The following is a 5,436-nucleotide window of genomic DNA, read 5'->3' on the forward strand; positions in this document are numbered from 1 at the left end:
CGTGTTCGCTCGGAGAACAAAGAACTAGAGCTCTAAGCATCCTTACCTTGTGGTGAAGAATTCCGGACGAGCCCGCAAGATGAAAGGGTGTTGCTGAGCCACAGAAAAACGGCCGGGATTCTTGGCCTCTGGAGGAGAAGAATTCAATCCTGGGCCAGAGACGAGGCTGGATCGCTCAGAGCTTTGGTGTGATCAAGTTTTATTAAAGTATAAAGGAGATAGAGAAAGCTGACATAGGCATCAGAAGGGGGCAGAAAGAGTACCTCCCTGCTAGTCTTCAGCTGGATGTTATATAGTCACTAGCAGTTTGTTAATGTAAGAAAGGAATGTCTTCAACTCAGAGTGACACCACACCCCTCATCCATAAGATGTATTTTCGAATAATCTGGGCACCGGACATTCCAGGCCATAAAAGGATTGACTTGAATTTTGCAGAAAGGCAGATCATGCAAATAGTTTCATTTACATAGATTAGGGGAACAATGTCTGAGTATAACATACTGGTTTGCCAAGTAGGTTCTGAGCCTTAGGCGAAAGACAGTGTTTGGGGTAAATGCACAGTACATTAACATAGCTTAAGACAAACATTTCCATAAGAAAAATGCATTGGTTAACTCAAAGTTTGAGAGTAGTTAACTTCAGCTGAAACCAGGTGTCATGGCAACACAGTATTTTAAGAGAAACCTCTCAAATTTGTATAGAGAAGGGAAAAAATATCGCTAGTTTGTTTTTTCCTGCCGCTTAAGAGAGATAAAATGTTTGACACTTGCAGCCTATTTCCTCCATTTGGAGACCCCTGGCCTTCCTGCCTGTTGCCCTCTCTCAAAAACGTGCTCAGTGTTATACATGATTTCAAGTTATGAGTCCTTCATGAAAATATTATTAGAAGACTATTTAAGCAAAATAATCACTGATGGTATAAACAGCAGCAGAAGTTCTGCTGAGCAGTAGATCTATTTAAACCTCAGATTAAAGATAAAACTCCTGAAGAATTTATGGTAATAAAACACAATGGAAATGCTGCAATGGAAATACGGAAATAAGATAACTTTTTAGAGTAGACTGGTGAAACTAAAATAATGAGATACCACTACACACTTATTGGAATGGTCAAATACAAAAATCTGACAAACCAATTACTGGCAAAGATGAGGAACCACAGGAACTCTCATTCCTTGTTAGTGGGATTGCAAAATGGTAGAATCACTTTGGAAGCAATTTCTTACAGAGCTAAACATTGTCATACCACATGATCTATCAATTACACTCCTAGACTGCTCATCAAATGATTTGCTAGTTAATACCCACACAAAAACATGCACATGAATTTTATAACAGCTTAATTCATACTCTCTCTCTCTCACCCACAAATTGGAAGCAACCAAAGTGTCCTTTAGTAGACGACTGGGTAAACAAACTTTGGTACATCAACATAGCAGAATATTATTCAAGAATAAAAAGAAATTAGCTAGCAAATCACAAAAAGAGATGGATGAAATCTGAATGAATGTTATAAAGTAAAATAAGCTAGTCTGGAAAAGGTTATACACTGCATGCTGCCAATTATACGACACTCTGGAAAAGGTCAAACTGTAGAGCAAATAAAAAATATCAGAGGCTTTTTTCTTTTGCTTCAGAATAGTTTTATTAGTTTGGATAAGGTATGTCAACAATCAACAATTCCTCTCCTACTCTGACATACAAATCCACTCAATCGGAGTCTTCGTCGCACCAGAGTTCATACAGTGTAATGTTATTGTGTGCATCTGCAGGAACCTCGACATTGGGAGCATTGAGGTTACTGCAGGTTGCCGTGGCAAGTTTCAGATTCCGCACCCTGGACACAAATTTCACAAGGTCCATCTCCAGCTGGGTTAAGGTGGCAAACATATAGTCTTTGTCTGGGGAAGCATTTTTCTTTTTCTGTCCCGGAGAGCCAAATGAACCGCCCTGACAGGCAGGAGGAGTCTGCACATTACTCTCACCACTCTCTCCCATCAACTTCACTGTCACATACATGAGCACAATGAAGAAAAGCCAGGGAAACATGATCTTAAGCCAGTCTCGGGCATGCTCTGGTTGATTTTGCTGAATTAGACTGTATCCTCCGCAGAGCATCTTCCCCTGGATTTCTTCGGCTCTCTCTCTCAGAGAAGTAAACATTAAGGCGCAGACACAGGTAACACCCGTGGAAAAGCACAGGAACCATTTGATGGACCACATGTGAGCCGAGAGGAAACAGCTCCTGGTGCGCTGGTTTGCCCTGGCACCTGGAGACTGAGGACCAGCCAGGGCTGGGCCCTTGGTGACGTCATAGAGGGCCCCGCCCCCACCAGAACCCATGTGGCCATTGTGATGACTTCAGGGCCGAGGGTAAGAAGGCTTGCAGGGGTCAACTGGGAGTAGGGCTTAAAGGGAAATAGCGAAATTTCCAGAGGGCAATTGAAAAAGAGGTGGGGAGTGACAGAATGCCATTTCCATGCCAATGTATTCTTTCTGAACCTGGTGCTCTACTGGGAGGGTGGGTCCGTTTTCGATTTTCATTATTCCATTTGTTGAATCCAAACACTGGGCTGAGCAGAGCAGCCCCATGGGCATGTACCCCTATGGAGCAGAGGGACAAGTGGGAAAGTAAGATATTAAACCAGAGGCCACAAACTAGGAGCCACTGATGTGTTTTGTGTGGCCAACACTGTTCTTAAAAATGACTGTACTCAGTCGCTGTCGTGTGTGACTCCTTGAGACCCCATGGACAGTAGCCCACCAGCTCCTCAATCCCTGGGATTTCCCAGGCAAGAATACCGGAGTAGGTTGCCATTTCCTTCTCCAGGCATAAAGGATGTTTTAGGGCAGTGAAACTATTCTGTATGATGTTATGGAAGATACATGACACTACATATTTGTCAAAACCAGAAGAACCTTACAGCACAAAAAGTAAAGCAATGCATGCATATTTAAGAAAAACTGACATCAAGAATAGAATGCAGAATTTGACTAAAGAATGGAATTATATTACAAATGTATGAAACCACCTCACTAAGATCCCCTGACTTAAGTAACTTCGGAAATGAATGGAGTTTGCAAGACTGAAAGTAAAATATAAAAGCAGTGTAATCTAGTTTATAGTGTTCTTTCTCGTAGGGGTACAGGTTAACAATCCTGATACTGTTACACATGCATACTTGAATTGAGCAGTGAAATAGATGGCCCATGAGTATACATACATATATTTCTTTGCCTTCTTAGCTGAAAGGGCTTAAGAGAAATGATACTCCCAAAATCTGAAAGAAACAATGATGTAGAAATAAGCACAGATCTTGGTTCCCAATCCTCTTTTCCAATAAAAGGAACCAGGCTTCTTGGAGAAATTACTGATTGTAGGGCTCAGAGAGGAAATGTAGAAGAGGAGTCTGGGGGATCTTACTGTATCAAAAAGGAAGTGCTTTAAAATTTTAAAAAAATAAAAAAGCCCTGAAGTAACGGAGTTATGTCAAAGAAGACAGGAATGAGCTTCCAATGGCCAAAACTGTAACAAGACGAGCAACGTAATAAATTAAGTTAGTCATCTTTTGGGATTATATCCCAAAGTATAAAATGAATATCTATGGGTCCGTACTGATATAAATAAATGATTGAATACATGTGAGACAATAGACAAATTTCCCACGCGAAAGAATTTCAGATAACTGACATAGGTAATTGTGCTCTCAAGGAGGTGGAGCTCCCTATTCCTTAAGAGTGACTTCATTCAAAAAGTCACATAGTGACTTCATTCAAAAAAATACAGCAATATGGCGAGGGGGAAAAAGAGTAACTTGACAGTGGAATAACCTGACAAACACTACTTCAGCCCAGTGGTCAAGGTCAACATTACCAGGGATAAGACATGTAGATCGTATCACATGGTAAAAAGGACACTCAACCTCTGCGGTCTTCTTCCCCCAAAATCCATGAAGTGAAAGTGAAAATGAAAGTTACTCAGTCATGTCTGACTCTTTGCGACCCCATGGACTATACTGTCCATGAAATTCTCTAGGCCAGAATACTGGAGTGGGTAGCCTTTCCCTTCTCCGGGGGATCTTCCCAACCCAGGGATCAAACCCAGGTCTCCCGCAATGCAGTTGGATTCTTTACCAGCTGAACCACAAAGGAAGACACCCCCCCCAAAAAAAAAATTCATAGTTCCAGGTTAATAGGAAAAACATCAGACAAATCCAAGTTGAGGAACATTTTATAAAATACCTGACTAGTACTCCTCAAAACTATCAAGGTCATGAAAAATAAGGGAAGTCTGAGAAATTGTCACATCCAAGAAGAGCCTAAGGAGACATCTACTACATGCAATGTGGGATCCGGGATGGGTTCCTGGGTCAGAAAAAGGACATTGGGTAAAAACTAAGAAAATTTTAATAGGACAAATCTTAGAAATAAAGTAGGCATGCTAGTTTATAACAATATGTGTGATATTTTGGAACTTTCTGATATATGGCAACTATCTTCACTTTTTTTGTTAGTCTAAAATCATTCTAAGGTTTTTTAAAGTTTATTTTTAAAACATAGAGCAATGGAGGCAACATTAACATTATTTGCTGACGACAGGAGACTCCAAAGAAAAGTACTCTATACAGTCAGCCTTTCCTATCCATGGGTTTTGCATGCAGGGATTCACGAAGTGTGGATTAAAAATATTTATTTAAAAAAATCCAGAAATTTCCAAAAATCAAAATTCAAATTTACCACATGCTGGCAACTATTTACATATCATTTACATTGTATTAGGTAGTATAAGTAATCTAGAGATGATTTAAAGTATATGAGAGGATATGGGCAGTTTATATGCAAATCCTAAAATGCTATGCTTCTTATTATAAGAGACTTGAACATCTGTGGATTTGGGTATCTGATCTTTGGCAGTGGTGTCTTAGAACCAATCTCCCAGAGATATTGAGGGACAGCTGTATTTTAAAGGAATTGAGCTAGATGGCTGGATAAAAATAATAATATATAGAACAGTCTTCCTATACACTAACAACCAATTACATTTATAATGGAAGACATCATTTATAATAGCTAGAAACAGATAAATATTAAGAATACATTTAAGGACAAATAAAAAATATGCAACAGCTATTTGAAGAAAATTCTGAAATACTACTGAAAAACACAATGAAATGCATGACGAAATGGAAAGATGTATCTTTTGGGAGTATGAAAAGATTTTATACAGATATCAATTGTCCCCAAATTATTCTAAAATTATGATGAGATTTCAAAAAAATACTAATGTGATTGGTATGAGAAGTAAGCTAATTCTATAATATATGTGGAAAAACAAACATGTTATAAGAGGCAGGACATTTCTGAAAAAGAAGATGAATGAGCATGAAGGTTGTCCTTACTAGATTTTAAAGCATATGGTTAGCCTACATACTTACA

At 39.2% G+C, this 5,436-nt stretch overlaps 1 pseudogene; it reads right to left on the minus strand.

Moving 5' to 3' along the window:
- Nucleotides 1-1,710: 1,710 nt before the first annotated feature.
- On the minus strand, nt 1,711-2,163 carry LOC145535633 (protein FAM209 pseudogene; annotated as a pseudogene).
- Between the last annotated feature and the right edge of the window lie 3,273 nt (nt 2,164-5,436).

This window comes from Giraffa tippelskirchi, chromosome X (assembly GCF_054371585.1).
Source record: "Giraffa tippelskirchi isolate mGirTip1 chromosome X, T2T-mGirTip1v1.2.pri, whole genome shotgun sequence".
Taxonomy (NCBI): Eukaryota; Metazoa; Chordata; class Mammalia; order Artiodactyla; family Giraffidae; genus Giraffa; species Giraffa tippelskirchi.